Source organism: Artemia sp. Qi Xiang Cuo, chromosome 19 (genome assembly GCF_049724085.1).
Source record: "Artemia sp. Qi Xiang Cuo chromosome 19, ASM4972408v1, whole genome shotgun sequence".
NCBI lineage: Eukaryota > Metazoa > Arthropoda > Branchiopoda > Anostraca > Artemiidae > Artemia > Artemia sp. Qi Xiang Cuo.
Window position 1 is genome coordinate 3305593 of NC_142812.1, and position 22146 is coordinate 3327738.

Here is a 22146-nt window from a genome sequence, read left to right on the forward strand (position 1 = left end):
AAATTAATTAATTAATTACAAAATCATTGTGTATATTAGCTATTGCTTGTTTCATATTAGCATTATAACATATCGAATTTTTCTTAGACTTATTTATCTGAATTTTAAATATATTATTTGGTGCACTAGTCAAATTAAATTCATCCAATTTAGAAAACTTTCTTTAATAATTTCCTCCTTTTTGCACCATTTATCAATAAGTAAATTTAAATCATTATTTAATCCTCTAAGATTACTTGCTGGCCTTATGCGGTAGGAAAGACGGAATTTAGACCCCATTTTCATTGTACTTCGAAGATCAAGTTGCTTTATAATGCAAAAATCCCCTGTTACAACATGTTCGTAAGCTTTATTTGCATATTGTAAAAAATCTTTGAAATTATAAACAGGTTTCCAATTACTCTTCTTGTCAAGTTTCTCAAGTATTAAATTATAGTTAAAAATCGTTTGCCCTATTGTTTTTGAGAATTTATTTGTTAAAATCAGACTATCCTTATACATCAAATTACTTGGAAGGGCATTTTTAACTTTCGCTGGTTTAAGATTCCGGTAAAGTTAATATTTTCTATTTTTTTACAGCTAAAATTTACCGATAAATATAATTTCTTATCCTTTTTAACATTCTTATCAAATTTATTATAGTTTTAAATAAATTTTGTCTTAGCTAAAATGAAAACTGCATCAGAAGTTAATTAAGTTTTAGGATTACACGTTGTAATATTTTTTGCAGTCCAGAATAATTTTATTAAGTTATTCCTGATAACTTATTTAAAGATTTTATTTTACTAGCCATACCATTAGTATCAAATATCTGACATAGATCTATTAAATTCAAAACAAATTTTCTATTATTTTTCCCATGTCCTCTTGATCGTAAAATTAAAACAATCAACGCCATAATTGGAGGAATTTCATAAAAGACTACCCTTCAGTTCTCGTAAAAAGCCAGATAACAAGAATTATTGAGAGAGAGGACTGTAATTGACACCCAAGATAATATATATGTAATTAACTAATTTAGGAACGAAAAAGAAAAGTTAAATTAAGTAACCTTACGAATGGCCAAAAACATGTCAAATACAGATATAAAATCCTTAACCTCTCTAAAAATGAGCATATATCTAAAAGCTAAAGGCAATTCGTAACGAAACCACAAAACAAACAAAAACTATGGAATATCAAAGATTGAATTTTAAAAGTAGTTTGAGCTAGCCCATCAGCCAGGGAATATTAAGACCCAAGTAGTAAGTATCTCATGGGAATTTAAGGTACTTTTGCCATACATTAAGTAGATTATAGATTTGCACACCTAATTACATAAAAAATGCCTAACGAAGGACCACCAATCCAAAAATACCCCTATAGAACACATATAATCTAAAATCTTCATTTGACGACCAAAATGGCGAAATGGCGAAAGGATTAATTAAAGAAGGGGCCAGTGAGCAGTGTTTTCCACTGATAATAGTAAAAAAGTTAGATAGCACGTGGAGATTTTGCGCTTATTTAAGGATGCTAACTGCAGTGTCCTTTAAAAAGTGTCATGAAATTACCCAGAATAGATAACAATTTGTATTCCTATCAGAACTTTTTACAAACTTGACCTTATTATAGGCTATTGGCAAATAGCCTTAGACCCATACATTAAACGAAGAGCAGTAGTGATCCAGAATGACGAAAGAAAACTTGTGCTCGATAGTATGCATTTCGTCAATTTTTTAGAACCAACTTTTTGAGCATACTCATGAATTTTGCTCTGCAACATAATGGGCCTGAGAAACACACAATTTCTGTATAAAGAACAGAAACCGATATATTATTTTATTTATTCGATAAAATTTCATTCACTGAGAAAATAGAAGAACATATAAATGAACTTAGAAAGATATTAGGAAAATGTGCAAGGGCAGATTTGGTATTGAAACATTAAAAAGTTACAAGTAGTAGTTCCAATACTAGTTTTCTTTGAACATTTGATAGATCAATGTAATATTTCACCTAAACCAGCTAAGTTCATAACTAAAAACCATTTTTTCATTTACTAAAAACCATTTTTTTTCATATACAATCATTCTATAGACTACTATGGTATTTTAGGCACTACGTCAAAACTTTACTACGATAACTAAGCGCTTAACTGATCATTTAAAAAGATCGGGTGATTTGAATGTCCCCAAACAGCATAGAGACTATAAAAATACTTAAGAAGGAATTAATAACGGTGCCTGTGCTTAAACAACCAAATCTTTTGCAAGACTTGCGTGCAAAGAAGTCTTGTAACGCGTCGTTACAAGGGATTGAAGCTGAACTGCTAAATATAGCCAAAGATAGACTTGAATCTATAATTCAATATGGTAGTCGTGCTTTGGCTGAAGCTGAAATAAAACACTCGAATTTTGAAAGGGAATGTTTAGCAGCGGTGGTTTACACCAAACATTTTCGCCGATTTTTTCTCGCCAAAAAGTTTGACTTCAAAGCAGCCTTTGATTCGGTTGACCGTAGTTCTCACTGGCTCATACTTGAACTAATGGGACTCTCGGAGAAGTATTGCTGTCTGTTCAAGGCCCTCTATACTGATTCTAAGACCTTTGAACTTTTGTATACTGATCATAGGCAGCGAGCGAGCGCTGCCTAAGTAAAGAACGATGTGGGCATAATATGTTTTTCTTTTCTCCATACCCGGGAACTTCGTATCGAAGGAGTTCTCAGGGCAAGGGTTTTAAGTTATACCCTGGAGGCATATAAGGTTTTTATAGAGGGCGTTGTCGTAGAAACTTCAAAACAGGCTCATTCGATTTAAAATTCAGAGGGCTAGTACCCTATTTAATGGTCGAAAGTGATTGGAGGGCAACTAGTCCCTCCCCACGCCCATCATTAACCCAAACACATCCAATCAAAATTTTGAGATAGCCATTTTGTTCAGCATAGTTGATTTCCGCATAGAAAATATGTTTTTGAGGAGGCCACTCTCCCCAACCCTCAGGGCGAGGGTTATAAGTTATGCCCTGGGGGCATCTCAGGTTTTTATTGAAATCTTTGTCGTAGATACTTGAAAAAAGGCTCATTTGATGTGAAACTCAAAGGAATAGTGCCCTTTTTAATAGTCAAAAGTTATTTGAGGGCAACTAACCCCCCTCTCACGCCCACCTTTTCCCCAAACACATCCAAAATTTTTTAGATAGCCATTTTATTCAACGTAGTTGAAAGTATTGAAAATTAGGTCTTTAAGGATGACAACCTCTCCCCCAGAGCCCTCAGTGCAAGGGTTGTAAGTTATGCCCAGGGGGCATATAAAGTTTTTATTGAAAGCGTTGTCGTAGAAACTTCAAATGGGCTCATTCGATTGGAAATTGAAAGGGCTAGCACCTTTTTTAATAGTTGAAAGTGATTGGATAGTGACTAACGCCCCTCTCACGCTCCCTATTTACCAAAACACATCAAATCAAAATTTGAGATATCCATTTTGTTCAACGTAGTTGAACGTTCTGGAAATAAGGCATTTTAGGATGATAACCCCCTAAGAGTCCTCAGTGCAAGGGTTGTAAGTAATTCCCTGGGGGCATATAAGGGTTATATAGAAAGTTGTATACATCATAGGCAGCACGCTCACGCAGCCTAAGTAAAGAATAAGAACACTCGGGAACCAGCCACGCAACGGGGAATAAGTATGGCGGAGAGCAATTCCCCACAGACCTCGGAGGAACAGTTTCTTTTTAGGTGCTTGGAGTAAACAAGGGTAGTTTTTACCAAAAGTATTATTTATGAATATTAACTTGCGAACCTGGACACATTGTAACGAAGAAGTAGCCATAGAAACTTCAAAACTGACTCATTCAATTGGAAATTGGAGTGGTTTCTGCCCTTTTTAATAGTCTAAAGTGATTGGAAGGCGACTAACACCCCTTCAACGTCCACCATTTCCCAAAATACATCCAATCAAAATTTTGAGATACCCATTTTGTTCAGTGTAGTTGATTTCCAGATAGAAATTATGTTTTTGAGGACAGTCCTCCTTAGGGCAAGGGTTGTAAGTTATGCCCTGGGGGCATATACGGTTTTTTTATAGAAGGCGTTGTCACAGAAGCTTCAAAAAAGGCTCATTCGATTGGAAATTCAAAGGGGTAGTGTCCTTTTTAATAGTCAAAAGTGATTGGAAAGCAACTAACACCTCTTCCACGCCCACCATTTCCCAAAACACATCCAATAAAAATTTTGCGATAGCTATTTTGTTCCACGTAGTTTAAAGTTCAGTAAATTATAAATTTAAGCAGGATACTCCCCCCACAGTCTTTAGGGCAAAGGTTATTAGTTATGCCCTGGGGGCATATAAGGTTTTAATTGAAATATTTGTCGTAGAAACTTTAAAAGAGGCTCATTCGATTGGAAATTAAAGGGCTAGTGCCATTTTTTAATAGTCGAAAGTGATTTGAGGGCAACTAACTCCCCTCTCACCTTATCTTTTCTCCAAACACATCCAATCAACATTTTAGATAGCCATTTTATTCCACGTATTTGACATTTTTGAAAAATTCGTTTTTAAGGATGACCACCCCCCCCCCCACAGCCCTCAGGGCAAGGGTTTTAAGGTAGGTCCTGGGTGCATATAAGGTTTTGATTTACAGCGTAGAAAATTCAAAAGGGCTCATTAAATTGGAAATTGAAAGGGTAAATGCCTTTTTTAATTGTTGAAAGTGATTGGGGAGCGACTAACGCCCCCCTCACGCCCACCATTTTCCCAAACAAATCCTAACAAAATTTTGAGATATCCATTTTGTTCAACTTAGTTGAAAGTTCTTGAAATTAGTTCTCTTAGGATTATGACCTCCTCAGAGCCCTCGGTGCAAGGGTTGTAAGTTATGCTCTGGGGGCATATAAAGCTTATGTACAAAGTTGTTATAGAAATTTCAAAAAGGGCTCATTTGATTGGGAATTAAAATTGCCCTTTTTAATAGTCGAAAGTGAGTGGAAAGTAATTAACCCCCCTCTTACGCCCACCATTTCCCCAAAAACATTCAATCAAAGTTCAAAGATAGCGATTTTGATCAACGCAGTTGAAAGTTCTGGAAATTATGTATTTAAGGACGATAAACCCCCCAGAGCCCCAAGGGCAAAGGTTGTAAGTTCTGCCCTGGGGGAATATAAGGTTTTTGTAGATAGAGTTGTAGAAATGCACTTGTAGAAAACAGCCATCGACGCTACATCAAACCTTTCATTTAGAGGCTGGAGCAATTCTTGTGTAGAGGCGCAGCCCGCCCTATTTGCTCTATTCTGGATCTTCTGAAGTAGTGCCAACAGCGTTTTCGGAGCACCAGCAAATAGCGGGCATCCATATTCAGCTATGGGTCTGATGCAAGACTTGTAGAGCGGGATGATCGAGCTTGATGGAAGAAGGTTTTTGCAGTGAAGAGTAACTCCCAGCTTTCTTGCGCAGGAGGTTCTCACCAGATCAAGGTGGTTGTTCCAAGAGAGATCGGTAGAGAAATGAATCCCCAGTAGACGAAGCTCGTCGACTCTCTTTATAGCTTCATTTTTGAAGATGAAACTGGGGTGTTCACGTGGCACCTTTGATCGGGTAATTAGAAACTCCTTTGTATTCGATGCATTGAAGTTGATCCTCCATGCATCAGACCACTTTTCAATTTTCAATAGATCCATCTGTAGGGAAAGGGAGACTTGTGTTAGGTTTACGTGCCTGGGGACGGCTGAGTGTGCCGTGGTATTGTCAGCAAAGTGATGCAGAGGGTTTGCGAGGTTATTTCTCATGTCGTGTATGTAGATACGGAGGAGCGTAGGTCCCAAGACAATGCCCTGGGACACCCCTGATTTCACTCGGTATTCGCGGGAAATAAACCCGCCTAGAACAACCCACAGTGAATGATCATAAAGAAAGCTCCCAGTCACTTCTAACAGGAATCCACAACCAACATGCACATAGAGTTTCTTTAGCAGGCCACGGTGCCATATTCTGTCAAATGCTTTCGCAATATCGAAAGATAGTAGCCTGATGTCTTATCCCATTGCCAGAAGTTCTATCCAGTCCTGATATTGGGCCACTAGGCAGTCTAATGTTGAGTGTTTCAGGCGGAACCTGTATTGGCGATCACCTAGATGGTCATTTGAGTCATGGCGCTGAAGAAGTTTTTTACTGGAGGCGCTCTCGTTAACTTCGCCAGCACGAAAGAGAAGGTTCATAGACCTGTTGGAGCCCATACTCCTTTGATAGCCTTCTGGCCTTTCATTAGTTACAACATGGGAGGACTTACATGTTCGTGGGGAAGTTGGGGAGCAAAAGCACAAACGTAAAAGCCGTAACAATGGTCTAGCTAGCTTGGCACTGCAGGATTCGAAGACAACATTTGGTAGGTTGTCAGGACCCGTGGCTTTTGCCATATCCAGATTTTCCAGAATGCAAAGGATCTTGGGAGCAGAAAAAATGACGCTGTCCAGGACAGTGTTGGTTCAGTCAGAGAATTTTGGCACTTCTCTACCGTCATCGTCTAGATTGAAGAAATCGGCAAAAGCCTTAGCAAGAGTTTCAGCCTTTGCCTGTGGATCTTGTACCACTGTCCCGTTACTCTGGAGAGAAGGAATTGCGGTCCCCTTTGGACGACGGTAAAGCATCCTTGACAATTTTCCACCAACTCTTTGCCAAAGCAAGTTGAAGTTTGGTGGCGAATTTCTCCCTATACTGAACCCGGGACTGCCAAATCGCTCGAACTGCATCTTTGCGCACATTTATGAATGTAATTCTGTCCTATTCGCTCTTTAAAAGTATCCATCGCTTGTGTTACTTTTGCTTTGCTCGGATTGTCTTCTTAAACTGGGCGTTGAACCAAGATTTGTCCTTACTGGACACCCGGATCCGCTTTGAAGGGATATGCTTTTCGAAAGAGTCAACTATGGCCTGCTGGTACTTTTTTGCAGCTTTCTCTGGGCCTTCCAGAAGGAAGGCTCTCCACTGCTAAGAAAAAAGGGTGTTTCTCAAACCGTCCCAATCACCTCTTTTGTATAGCCAGATTGTTCGTTCATGCTTTACTGGAGGCGGAATACGTAGGTTTCCAGGTGAAATGACGGTAATGTGGTCACTGGTGAAAGCATGGGCATCTACCTTAATGATGCCAGGGTGATCTGTAAGGAATAGGTCTATTCAAGAGAATCTGTTTGGGCTTTGGTACGTATCAAAATCGACAAGCTTTTTCAGGTCGTAAGAGAGAGATAGATCATACAAGTGTGACCCTTCCGTATCATTATTTTTGCAGCAAAGCCACAGGCTATGATGGACGTTGAAGTCTCTATGAAGGATAATGACAAACTTAGCGTGCTTGCCCCGAATATATTCAAGGGAGGTTTCAAGGTAGCTGGTAATCTGGTAAGTTGGAGGGTTATACACGGTACTGACAATCACGGACTTATTTGGGAGGGTCACCCTGACCCACAGAGCTTCTTCGCCTGCTGAATTTGGTATGTTCAGGCATGAATAAGGTATATGGCTCTGTATATAAACAGCGACACCTCCTCCGTATTTAGCGCCGTCAGTACGCTCTCGATCCCACCTGAGGAGCGTGTATCTCTGTATGGCAACCTCACTACTCTGAATTTCTTGGTTAAGATTGGTCTCAGTGATGCACATGATAGATGGCTTGACCGAGCTCACTAAATGTAGGAACTGGTCAAACTTAGATCTGAGACCTCGTACATGGCAGTGGGCTACCGTAAACAGGTCCGTTTGGATGGTCGGTGGAAGTGCTACAGGTCGTCGTCGAAATGGCTGTTTGGTCCGAGGCTTTTTGTTGTTAATCATAACCAGGTAAAAGAAGCTTTACCGGGTGGTTAGCCCAACAAAGTACATAAATCCATTGCCATGCATCATTAGACGGGGAACGGTGCCACCTGCCACGCACCTCATTACCGCATCTTCAACATGGAGGGGGTACCCCATAATGGGTTATATATATATATATATATTTATATATATATATATATATATATATATATATATATATAGTGTGTGTGTGTATATATATATATATATATATATATATATATATATATATATATATATATATATATATATATATATATATATATATATATATATATATATATATATATATATATATATATATATATATATATATATATATATATATATATATATATATATATATATATCTGAATAGTGCTTTTGAGATAAATATATAGCGCTTTTTTTGGACATAAAATTCAAATTCGGCAATCATTCTGTGATAGTAATTTTTAAAATAAAATTCTATTCCATTCTATTCTAGATGAGTACATGTTTTTTTCAAGATTATCCGGAAGATCACAAAATCGGATCAGATTTTTTCAAGCTTCCATTAACCAGGTAAGCTAATCCTAATTTAACATGCATAATTGTATTCATTCTTACGTCATTAAAGAATAATTCTAACCTTATAAAATGAGCAAATTGTCCGTAATCCTACCCTTGCAAGAAGATGAATAACTGAACAATTCTGAATCAAATTTGGCAAACTATAAGTAAAGAAAAGATAACATGAAGAATTAGTCGGAATTTTATGCATTTGAACGCTAATTATTAACTTTGCTTAACTGCCTGAATTTTTTATACTTTTGTAATTCTAATCCATTAAAGGCAAGCTGTTATTTGAACCCTTACCTTTCTTGGACTGCTAAAATAAAGTGAATATCTCAAAGAAACCTTGGGGAAGAATAATAATGTTTTTACACATTTAAGTTTCGTTTTTCGTGAGTTAGTGATAGCTTATTTTTTTTTCAACTCTCCGGGACTGTTTCTGAAGCCTTAGGATTCTGGGTATCTGTCGAATGCTTTAATGCTTTTTTCCTCTAACATATCAGTATTTGGAAATTCCACAATTAACAAGAATCATTTTAGCTTTTTATCTTTCCTTTTTTATTTCCTTATTTTTCCTTTTCTTCTATCTTTCAAATAATCTCTGTAGACATCCTCTATTTGGCACCATTTTTTCCTAGACTGTAGACTTCCTAAAAACAAACATTGTAGCAGTCGTGAAGACGCAGAAAAACAGTTAAATGACTCACAATAGGTAGACATAGGATTGCAGGTTAGAACGGAGTAAACTGATTATCCATATACTGAAATAGGAATGAAAGGAAGATATCGACCAATATATAGAAATTTTAAAACAGCAAATTGTTTTTGTTTTTGATCAGCAAAAATCAGCAGATTGAATTCACTGAATGGTCAGTTACTGAACAATCGTATGCAAGTTAAGTCGCAGGTCTATTTTAAAAACTTTCTTTTTAAAAAATGAATAAATTAAATATCAGAACTTAATTTCCAGTCAATGAACGAAATATTTATTCAGTGGCTAAGATTTATTTTTGTTGTTGTCTTGTCCTTCTATTTTTGTAATTTTCATTTTGCTTTTTTCATTTTTCCTTTGTCGTGTATAGCTTTTGCAGACTAAGAACTTATTGAATAAAAGAAAAGAAAGGAAAAAAAGATACTCTGTAAAGCATACTCTCTAAGCATAATTTTGAAATGTAAAAAGGAACAGTTACCTTCTCAGACAAACAGGTCAAATGAAAATTGTGCGTTCAGCGAGATAAGCAAATTGTAGATTGTATTTGGTTGTTTTAGGGTTGAATCTTGATAAGTTTAATTTTTGCAGAGGGATCAGTGTTGAGTAATGGAGATAATGGATGTTCACTTGAATGCGTATATGTAACTGGGATACAGTTGCCCCAGGGGCAGGGGCGTTCCGAGGCTCGTTTTATTCGGGGGGCGATCTTCGTAAATTTTACCAAATCGAAATTTTACCTGATTTATGCCGTATTTTCGGCAGAAATCATGAATTTTGCTAAATTTCGGCCGATTTTGCAAAATTTCTGCCAGAATTTATGCCTTCGGTGAGAATTTTACCAAAATCAAAAAATGTTGGGGGGCGGCGCCCCCCTCTCAGGACACCCCTGCCCAGGGGTATCTATTGCGTCAAAGTTTTGGTAAAGATCAAACTATTTTCATTTTAGCAGATAGGTCGAAACACAGAATTTTAAATATATTGAACTCCGTATTCACTTTCTTCTTTTCTTAATTCTGCTGAACCTTATGTTCGCCTTATTATTTCTAATTTTTATTATAATTCATTGCAAAAAATGGGATTGTTTTCCAGTTAACCCAACTTCACTGGAATACTTTGAAGTAGCACCTGCTATTTTGCAATTCTGTTGTTGCTCTTGTTTTCGCATAGTAATATACTCGATTAGAAACTGGGATTCTTCAGCTGAAGAAACGTGTTATATTCTATTACATCAAGGGAAGCTCGATCTAATTTAGATGGAAGCCAGAATCAGGCACGTACGCAGGAATTTGTTTCGTGGGGTGGGCAAATCATTCAAACCCCTTATTCTGTGAATTCAGGGTACAAAAAAAGATTGCTTTTAAAGATTTTTTTTAAGATTATTTTTATCATTCAGGTAATTTATCGCGACGGGTGTTTCGAAAATAGCGACGAAGACCACACTGCCTTTCCATAACAAACAACAAAAGTACGAAGAACAATAGAGAAATCTTTTTGCAAGACAGTGGATAATAAACAGTTAGTCACCAACTTTCATCAGTTCATCAGTTGGCCGAGTTTGGTTTGAATGATTGAATCTTGTATTCTTGTTTCGTAAACAGTCATGCTGAAATTATACGGAGAAGTAGCAAACAGAAGTCAGAAAGGAAATTTTTTAATAAAAACAGCATCCCCAAGGAATATTATGACTTTCAGTCATATTTTCATCACCTTCTTCGTCTTCTATGAGATGCCAGACTCATGGAATGAAGATTCAAATGGAAAAGAAACGACGGTCTGCCCTTGCGTGTTTATACTTGGATTCATCGTAGTTGCGACCCTGGGGCTACTGTTGACATGGGCTATCGCAAGGACATTAACGACTACCGCAGAGAACCAAATTCTACGAATTTAGTCAACTAAATGTCCAATGTATGGTTAGAACATGTAACAATAAAATGAAAGTATGTTTTTTCTAGTAAAAGAGTTAGTCACCAACTTTCATCAGTTCATCAGTGGGCCGCGTTTGGTTTGAATGATTGAATCTTGTATTCTTGTTTCGTAAACAGTCATGCTGAAATTATACGGAGAAATAGCAAAGAGAAGTCAGAAAGGAACATTTTTAATAAAAACAGCATCCACAAGGAAGATTATGACTTTCAGTCATATTTTCAACACCTTCTTCGTCTTCTATGAGATGCCAGACTCATGGCATGAAAATTCAAATGGAAAAGAAACGACGGTCTGCCCCTGTGTGTTTATATTTGGATTCATCATAGTTGCGACCCTGGGGCTACTGTTGACATGGGCTATTGCAAGGACTTTAACGACTGCCGCAGAGAACCGAATTCTACGAATTTAGTCAACTAAATGTCCAATTTATAGTTAAAACATGTTACAATAAAATGAAAGTATGTTTTTTCTAGTAAAAAAGAAAAAAAAAAAAAAAAAAAAAAAAAAAAAAAAAAACTGAAGTTGACCTCGTGTCAGACGAAGACCAAAATTCTGATGACCAAGAGGAGGTAGAAATTCTTCCATTTTCTAAGCCATCCCCGCCTTTGATTGAACTCGTTGAAGAAAGTGAAGAATCAGGTTAGCAAAGTCTTTGTAATATTTACTTCTATATAATATTACCAAAAATGTATTCTAAAAAAATTAATAGTATTCTACAAAAAAAATGGAAATGGAACCTTTAAGAATAATCCAATAGACCTCACCTTGTTTTTTAATGAAAACCTGCCTAATTTGGGCCTGAAATACAATTTTAGACACTGTTCACAATTTATAACTAAAGGGGTCATGTTATTACGAAGAGATATCTGATATCTTTTGTAATTCAATACAATGACATGTTATTTATTGCCCATAAAACAAAAGGACTAAAGTAAATGCATATGTGAAAAGTTTCATCAACATGATTTTGAAAATGTGATTTTTTTTTAACTGGTAAATTTACAAAACATTTAAAAGAGGAAGTACAATTAGAACTGAATTAATGGTGGTGGCTTTAGAGTGGTCTCTGCATAGTCAGTGATATTACTATTGTTAATTACCTCATAGCAATATTGTTAGGCTGCTCCAGATAAAAAAAATTGTTCTAGATTGCACTGGGCCGTTATTGTAACTTGTTTGTAGTGATGTAAGCAACATGTTGGATCTTTCAGTGAGATAAAGGAGGGAATGGCCCCTTTTTTAAATGGAATAGTTAAGTTTGAATAAGCCTTTCATACCAGATAGTAATCAAATATGTTTTCCTATTAAACTAAATTATGACTGTTTTTTTCCAACTTTATGTTTCTTCCGGTGAAGACTAGGAAAAACCAAAACACGATTAAAAAGACAACTTTTTAGTTGAAGAGTTATCCTTGAGTCGTGTTTATTACTTGTTCTCAATATTAATTAATCTTTTCTCTAGCATGTTTGAAATAGTAAACTCTGATGTACCACTGAAAAACTGAAGAGAAAATTGTACAAAAATAAGCAATTTTGACATTTGTCAATTGGATTCTTTTGTATTATAAAAAAAACCTTCTCCCCTATTGCTTATTCCTTTTATGACAAATTTAGTTAAATATAATTTTAAGTTTTTATTCTTATTTATGAAGAACCTGAAGAGTCATCCATTCTTGTAGAAGGCAGCATTCCAAAGGACCTTGAAGAAAGCTCTGTAAGTACTGTTAGTATTCCTACCCGTCAAATTATGTCCGGTGACCCTCCTTTTCCTTAGCTCCATGATTCATCCCCCTGTGCAGGTCTAGTTCGACCAAAAGAGTACTCAGTTCTGGCAGGAGAACTTGGAAAGCGAAAACGTCAGGGTTTTGTATGTTTTTTTTTTCTCGAATTTAGAGGAGTAATTGTCTCGGCTTCTCGAATTCCCTTGAGCATCGAAGATCTTAATTTAGAGAGAACCACACAAAGGGTCAGTCATGAATAATGGATATGCAATAGGAAGCGATTCCGGCTTATAAAAGAGTCCAGTGGAAACTGTTAAAAAATTCGTAGTTCAAGTTCAAATTTGTAGATTTAACAATCACAAATAAAAAAAAGCAAACATTTTCGTGCTTGAGAAAAAACATATGAAGGTCTGTGGTCTTGCGAAAGTCCACCTAACTACTCACCTAATAAATCAAATAATTGTTAAATCTAACAAAAAAAATAATAACAAATCCAGTCGTCATCATTCATCACAAACATCAGGGCAAGGGTTATAAGTTATGCCCTGGGGGCATATGAGGTTTTTATTGAAATCTTTGTCGTAGAAACTTGAAAAAGGGCTCATTTGATTGGAAATTCAAAGGGCTAGTACTATTTTTAATAGTCGAAAGTGACTAGTGATATTTTTTGTTGTTGTTGTTGTTTCGACCAGACCACTTCGTATCGAAGGAGTTGTCGTGGGAACTTTGAAAGGGGCTCAATTGATTGAAAATAGAAAAGGTTGATGCCTTTTTTAATAGTCGAAATTGATAGGATGGCAACTAATCCCCCTTCCACTCCCTAATTTTATGTTTAAAAACTAAATGTTGCCTTAAGATTAAGTCAAAATGCACTGTGAAATTACTAATTCCAAATAAGGCATCTCAGCAGTATCCCAAGAAAGGCTTAGGGTATTATGTTCAAACTTTCGGGGCTACTTCTGCTCTTAGAATTTAACCAAATCAAAATAGCGTAAGTGTATCCATGCTATCAAAGAAAGTAAACAGATTTTTTTGCAAATGGTATCAAGTTTTCCATTTCAGGTCAACTAGAGGAGGTATGAAACTAAATTAAACAGTACTATTTGTGTCCAGATTTTAAAAAGGGTGTATGTTGTTAAAAATTGCTGAAAATTTTTCTCCAGCATACAAATAGAGAGCTAAACTATAAAGTCTTAAAAACGGAAAGATTTAAAGTGTTATTTTCTTTTTCCCTTAAAAGACTCTGTCAATATAAAACGAACAGAAATTAATTAAAAATCTTTTTCCACAATATAAGTTTTTCAAAGAAAAGTAAAGAACTCCATTAAACAAAAAATGAGCAAAAATAAAATAAATAATCTACCAAGCGTGAAACTACCACAAATCAGCATCGATAAATAAATGAAACCCAAAACGAACAGAAATTACAATAAATAACCGAGTCAAACTCAAAGGAGCAAAAATTAACATAAGTTGGGCCCAAAACCCCTACGCCTTCCTTTACTGAAAAAATATAAATGAATTTGCATTGTCAGTTTAATATACATATACTAATATTTAGTAATTAAAATGTTAATATTATTTGATTTATTAAATTTATAAAAGTAAAAACATTTATATTATATATTATAATATAAAAATGTGATTAACCACTTTTCTGACCTTCTTTGTCTAGCAGAGGGCCGCAAGGCATACAGGCGGTACATCTAGTCATTACGAAAAAGAGGCCCCAAGACGACCTTCAAGGATTGAAAAGCAGTAAAAGCAAAAGTAAAAGCAGTAAATGACAAGATAATTCCCCAGGAGGCACACTGCCTAGGATGACGATATTTTTAAACGTCTATGAATCATGCTTTATAGAATTAAACCGTGTTTTTTGCGGTTTTTGCGATGATTAGAGAATGACCAGACCAGACCTTGGCAATAAGACTTATAAATGAAAAGTGTAGACTTCTGAAATCTTTTCAATACAAAATTTTACAGATTAGGAATTGGCAATTGTTTCGGTCACCAACAAGTGTTAGTGAAAGCATTGTCGTTATAGCAGCTAGTGCTGCTACGTTACAAACAAAAACATCATCTCCCATTCCCTTTAACAAAATCTTCTCCTCTAACCTCTGCTCGAGCTTTTGACTTTGACCTTTTTTAAGAATACAATTTACCTTGTTTTCTATCATCCCGCCACCGAAACATCGATTTGACGCCCTTTGAGCTAGTAATGACTAGAAAGATATTTGTTTTTTTTTAGTTTCTGTCCTCAAGGATGGGACTTGATTTTTTATCTCTGTTTATAAATGATTGTTTCAGATTTTTTTTTAAAGGATCACGGCGGAGATGGGAGAGAAGTCCTATCTTCAAAATAAGTATCTTATTTGGTTTAACTCTTGTTTGGGGAAAGTGCGTGCTTTTTAATGGGAATAGATGACAGTAAACAAAACCTTTTTAGTTCAATAATAAAAATTGTAGGATACTCAATTTCAATCGGTTACTAGTAAAAGAGCTAGATTGTATAGAACCAAATTCTTTGCCCATAAAATTAGACATTTGAACCCCTTTTGAAGCTGGCTAATATTACTCTAATGCTATGTTCAGACGCACAGGATTTCGGAAAAATTCTTTAAGGATTTTGTCGCTACGACAAAATACTTAAATGTTTTCCTTAAAGGGCAATATGTTTTTACGCTTGAAATTTTTTCAAGTTGTAAGCAAAATCCTTACAAGCAATAAGCAAAAACCTTAAAGTTTTTTCTATTACATACGCCTTATTAAGAAGAAACAGATTTAAATAAGACTAGGGTGTTGAAAGTATTCCAGGTTTAGCTATAAATGAATAGGATAGGATAGTTGGACACTTCAGTTTTTTCTGCTTTGGATGCAGTAAAATTCTAGTTTAGGGAATTCTTGGTGCCTTTGGTAAAATTCTACTTTTGGCTAGCTTGGAAAGGGATTAGATTAAGAAAATGTAACCTACAGGGATGGGTCTACAGGCTAAATTATGTCACGAGGAGGTATGTTGAAGTACCTACATCCACTCCTTCCCCCTCTAGAGGGTCCTGACCGTGAATGACCTTTAAAAATCTGTGTATTGTAAAAGTGAAGCCTTGTAAAAAATATCTAGATCTTCTGCTTAAATGAAGTACAACAAAATTGTTTCCAGCTTCATAACTTTGCTCAATCCCAATTTATAAGGTTTTAAAAATATGCAAAAAAGACATTGATATGGCTTAAAATTCTACTCAAATAACAAGAATTGCATTTTCAGAACTAAAGCAAAAATAAGAAACTGATATCTGACAATTAAGGTAAAATATTTTTTTTGTCAAAGTTTCAAAAGGTACAGACCTGTTATGTAGGCAAATATCAGGACCATCCAGAGGGAGAAGGAGTAGAAATAGGTACTTCAAAATACATTCCCGGGACATATTTTAGCCTGTAGACCCATCCCTGAAAGTTTCATTTTCCTAACCTAACCTCTTCCAAAATAGCCAAAAGTAGCTAAAGTAGAATTTTACTGTACCTTTGAAGGTAGTTGAGCTGGGTGAATGCAATTATCAGGAATGAATCCAGTTCATTAAATATAAACTGGAATGTTATTCCCAGGCTACTATGTGTACCCTTTTCTTATTTCCAAGGCTTGAAGACTGTATTAATGATAGACCTTTACCTAGCTTAGGTTAATTCTGACCAAAATTTTTTTTCCTTAATTTTGAGTTTTTAGTACCTTTCACATATGCTTTAGTTCTGAAAATACAATTCCCACAAATCAGTGGCCATGGGAAATATATTATTTGGGATATATATTTGCACATTGGACTTCTTGCTGTCCGGTTCTAAGCCGGCTTAAGCACTTCGGTGTAGACTTGAGAAGATATGTGATCCCCGTCCTGCACTCGTATCTGGGATCATTGCTTTTCCTGAGGCGAAAAAAATTTCAATGATTTAAAGAACATGAAAATTGTAGCTTGGAATATTCCAAAGTTAAAAAATGACTATCGTATCGACATTGTGGCTGATAAATTTATACGATTAGAACTGGACTTATTAGGAGTTTCAGAAACTCATATCCCAGAGATAGGAAGCATGAAATTAAGTAATATAGAATTTGTTTACTCAGGCAGGAAGGATAGGGTACATAGACAAGGAGTAGGGCGCAAGTCTTGTTTAGGCTGGGGAAGTATTAATAATAGAATACTAATTGCTCATTTTATGACTAAAAAGCTCAGGATATCAGTTATATTAGTATACGCCACTGCAGAACCGATTGATGGAGATAGTGGTGTCTCAGATTAATTTTACTTACATCTACAGGAAAAAATAGACAGGGTCGCAGGTAGAAATATGAAGTTATTACTGGGAGATTTTAACGCCCAGGTTGGTAGAAATAAGGATAGATGGTATCCCAGTTTAGGAAAATTTGGTGTAGGACAAGAAAACAGTAATGGATAGATTTTTTGCAATTTTGTAGGTATAACTATCTAGTTATAACCAATACGGTGTTTGGTCATAAAATGGCTCATAAGTTAACATGGTATTCACGTGATGGTAAGACAACAAACCTTATTTATTATGTTAAAGTAAACCGAAGACAGGCAGGATCAATACAAGATACCAGGGTATACAGGAGGACCATTATTGATGCTAAAAGTAAAGATCGCCATCTAGTTGTGTCAAGTGTTAATTTAAAGCTGAAATATTGAAGGGGTAACTACCTCCCGGGAAGTTATGATGTTAGTAGACTCCAGGATGAGAATTTGAGAGAAACTTTCCAGGAACAGTTGAATACTAAACTTTAGAGTTTAAAATTTGATAATGTTGAAGATGGTTGGAATAATTTTTGAAAAATAATTTCTGAAGTTGCTGAAGGTGTATTAGGGAAGAAAGCTAGAACTGTGGCTAAGAATATTAGTGAAAAAGCTTTATGTTTAATAGAAAGGAGAAAGGACTTGTACAAGAATTATCTGAGTGATAGATCGCATGAAAACAAAAGAAATGTAAAGAAAGTGGAGAAAACTTTGAAATATGAACTAAGGAGGTGTGAAGTGGAGGCCATGGATAAAATTGCCGAGGACTTAGAAGATGCAGCTAGACGGCATAATACTAAAATATTGTACTGGCACGTTAACAAATTGAGAGGTAGTAGTTAATCCGGACTTGTCCCAGTTAAAGATAGGAATGGGGTGGCAATTAGCGATAAGGAAAAAGCTAAAGCGAGATGGGCCGAACATTTTGAGAAGTTGCTAAACCGAGATAGAGCTGCAGGAAAAAATATAGAGGAAAATGAATAAGTTTGTGATACCTTGGATGTGAAGGAAGATTTGTTTTGTGAGGAGGAATTAGCAACAGTACTAAAAGGATTAAAGAATAATAAGGCTCCAGGTGCTGATAAGGTAGTAAATGAGTTTCTTAAATATGGTGGCTCTGAGGTTAGAAATAAGTTATTGAAGATTTTAAATATGATTTTTGAAAAAGGGGAAGTACCAAACGATTTTAGGAAATCCTTAATTAAGCCACTTTATAAGAAAGGTGATAAAAGTGAGTGTGGTAATTATCGAGGCATTAGTTTTGGTCTCTGTAGGTAGCAACTTGTTTAGTAATATGATACTTTTTAGACTGAGAGATGCCGTAGACAAAGTTTTAAGAGAAGAGTAATGCGGTTTTAGAAAAGGTAGAGGATGTGTTGACCAAATTTTCACTCTTAGGTTAATAATTGAGAAGTGCCTAAGTTTTCAAACACCTTTGGTCCTCAGTTTTATAGATTATGAGCAAGCGTTCGATTCTGTTGATAGAGGAGCTTTAGTAAAGGTTTTATCCTTGTATGGTATACCAGACAAATACATTAAAGTAATTAGTGCTATGTACGAGAATAACACTGTTGCGGTTAAGGTAGCAAATGAGGTTAGTACCTGGTTTCGTATTAAATTAGGAGTTAAGCAGGGTTGTGTTCTATCCACATTTATATGGATTATTTTGATGTGGTCTTAAGGGGCACAGGAAAGGCAATGGGAGACCACGGAATCAGAGGGGAGGAAAAAGTCTCCTGGACTTGGATTATGCTGATGATTTAAGTATCCTAGATGACAGTGTGAGCAAAATGAATGAAGTTTTAGAAGTTTTGCAAGTTCAGGGCGCTAGTATTGGTTGGAAGATTAATGTAAGGAATACTAAGTCACTAAGGCTAGGAATAAGTGAAGATGAAAAGGTCACGTTGGGTAATGAAAAGATTGATCCGGTGGGCAGCTTCACTTACCTTGGTAGTATTATTAGTAAAGATGTTGGGAGCAGTGAAGATGTTAAGAATAGAATAACCAAGGCTCAGGGTATTTTTTCACAGTTAAAAACAGTCTGGAAGAATAGGAAGACAAGTCTGCAAACCAAGATTAGAATATTAGAAGCTACAGTGATGACAGTGGTCAAATATGGCTCTGAAGCACGGACGCTCCGAAAAGTGGATAAAGATTTGCTAGATGTTTTCCAGAGAAATTGCTTAAGGATTGTTCTGGGTACCCGGCTGACTGACCGTGTTTCAAACAGTTGGCTGTACGAAAAATGTGGTTCAATACCGCTCTCTAGGGCTATAATGAAAGAAAGGTTGAGGTGGTTAGGGCATGCTGTGCGGATGAAGGATGATAGATTGCCGAAGATTATTCTTTTCGGCCAACCATTTAGGGAAGTTTTAGAGGTTTTGCGAGTTCAGGGTGCTAGTATTGGTTTGAAGATTAATGTTAGGAAGACTAAGTCACTAAGGCTAGGAATAAGTGAAGATGAAAAGGTGACGTTGGGTAATGAAAAGATTGATCAGGTGGGCAGCGTCACTTACCTTGGTAGTATTATTAGTAAAGATGGTAGGAGCAGTGAAGATGTTAAAAATAGAATAGCCAAGGCTCAGGGTGTTTTTTCACAGTTAAAAAAAGCCTGGAAGAATAGGAAGATAAATCTGCAAACCAAGATTAGAATATTGGAACCCACAGTGATGACAGTGGTCAAATATGGTTTTATGCAGGGGCGCTCTGAAAAGCGGATGAAGATTTGCTAGATGTTTTCCAGAGAAATTGCTTAAAGATTGTTCTGGGTACCCGGTTAACTGACCGTATATCAAACAATAGGCTATACGAAAAATGTGGTTCAGTACCGCTTTCTAGGTCTATAATGAAAGAAAGGTTGAGGTGGTTAGGGCATGCTGTGCGGATGAAGGATGACAGATTGCCGAAGATTATTCTTTTCGGCCAACCATGTAGGGCTAAACGGAAAGCAGGTCGTCCCCGTCTGGGGTGGGAGGATGTCATAAAGAAAGATTTAAAGGAAATGGGAATTTCGTGGGCGGGTGTAAAAAGGGAGGCTTTGAATAGATTGGGGTGGAGGAGGAGCGTGCGTAGCTGTGTTGGCCTCAGGCGGCTTGGTGCTGCGATGAGTTGTTAGTAGTAGTAGTATTTGCACATTGTGGGGGGGGACTATAAATACTCTTAGGATTTCTAGGGTTGAAATTGTCAAGTTTTTAAACAAAATCATCAAAGTGAGAAACAAATGTATTACTCTTCCTGTTGTACCATGTCTTCATCTCAAGAAGTGCTAATCTCCATATTCACCCATTTTCATAAGCCAGCAGCCTATATTAAAATCTATGAATGTTTTGCCTAGTGCTTCAGAAGTTAATTCTAGGAACAAATTTTGCTGTATAGGCTAATATTGATTGATTGCGCAGCCCATATTTTATATTTGACTGTGGTTTAAAATTGACTTAAGTTATGGCACAAAAAGGAAAGTGGGTCATTGCATAATTAGCTTAGTAATAAGTTTCATATGTTAAAAACAAATACATTTGTACTCATTAGCCTAGCAATGACCTATTACAAATATCCTTTTTTTAACCAGATTCAGAGTATTAGCTACATAGCATCAGTTCTAGAGTAAACTTGTTCCTTGATGAGTTTTAAAATATTACTCCTGACCTTCAGCTGAATTATTAAGGTATAGTTTTGACTAGGCTTGTTTGATCAATTAAATTCTAGATGAGCTTGTTCATTTAGAAAGTAGATCCTGTCAGGAATGGTTCTAGAGTCCAACAGTGGTATCAGATGAGACAGGGTTGCCCTTCTAGATTTTGAAAAATGATATTCTGGGGGGTATTTTTTTCTATTAAAAAAAAATATTCTTCTAATTTTTAGAAAATAAGGCCGTCACTCATCAATGTGCTAAGATCTTACATCTTTTGTCAGAAAACGCTTAAAAGTGAAATCGTTGAACTAAGATCTTACATCTTTTGTCGTTTTTATGCAAACATCTTTAATTATTCTGCTCTGATCAGCGGTCTGAGAATAATGATGAGTAGATCACCAAAGTTCTCTTATCATTGTTCTATATGGCAGTAAAATGGCATCCTTCACATATGTTGCCAACATCAGTGAGCTGTAAGATCTTAGAACAAGAGATGCAAGATCTTAGATGTAAGATATTAGTGCTAAAAAACAGCCCTAATATATTAATCCTCTCCCCATTTATATGTTTGTGAATGAATGCCATTGAAAACTTAATTATTACCCTTCGAAGGTTGTCTGAAGTATTTTATTGAACCCTTTTTGGCTCCAAAGGACATTGACTCTAGACAATCCTTGTTTTTTAACATTGCAGCTTTCAGAAATAGATGTACAGCACATGAGGAGGTCCAAAGAAAATGTGTTGAGTCACATAACTTTGCTTAATTCAGTTTTGTAAGATATTTAAAGAATTTGACAAAATAAATTCTTAATAAAAAGATACATACTCTCAATAGTTTAAAATCCTACTCAAATAATAAGAATTTTGTTTTAAAAACCAAAATTCAAAAAGAAGCATGTTCAAGCTAAAATCAAAGAAGATGATTTTTCAAAAGTTACTACAGTTATTGTTTTCTATAACAGGAAGGGAATGTCCGTGCCCATCACGCTGGTGCCTTTAGATTTGGCAATTTTTATATGTATTATATTTTCCATAAATTTTACCTTTTTTCAGGGTGTTTTTACCAAAAGTGTAGATCTAATGAAAAGATAGACTTTATGCAAGTTTGGCTATTTAGTTTTCCATTACGGAGGGAGGAGGGTGAAGCAGTATAAACTTTAGGAATGTTATGTGTGTGTAAGGCTATTATTTTGGAAATGTTTGTCTATATTAAGAACAGTATTGAAGTTTGCTATGGAGCAGGGGGGCAACTGTCTCCCACACCCTAGTTTTCCCTCCTCCCTACCCCCAGCTGAAATTTAGTTTCTTCTAAATCCATGTCAAAACCAAGATAAGTGTATAATTCAAGCATCCATAGAAATGGGCTAATTTTCTTTAGTATATCTATGCTTTTATGGTACTTTATGGCTCATTTTTCAGTTTTCACTGTATTTGGGAATACTGGCTCAAACTTTGCCCCTCCAAAGTTATTGTTAAAATTATGCCACCAATTGAGA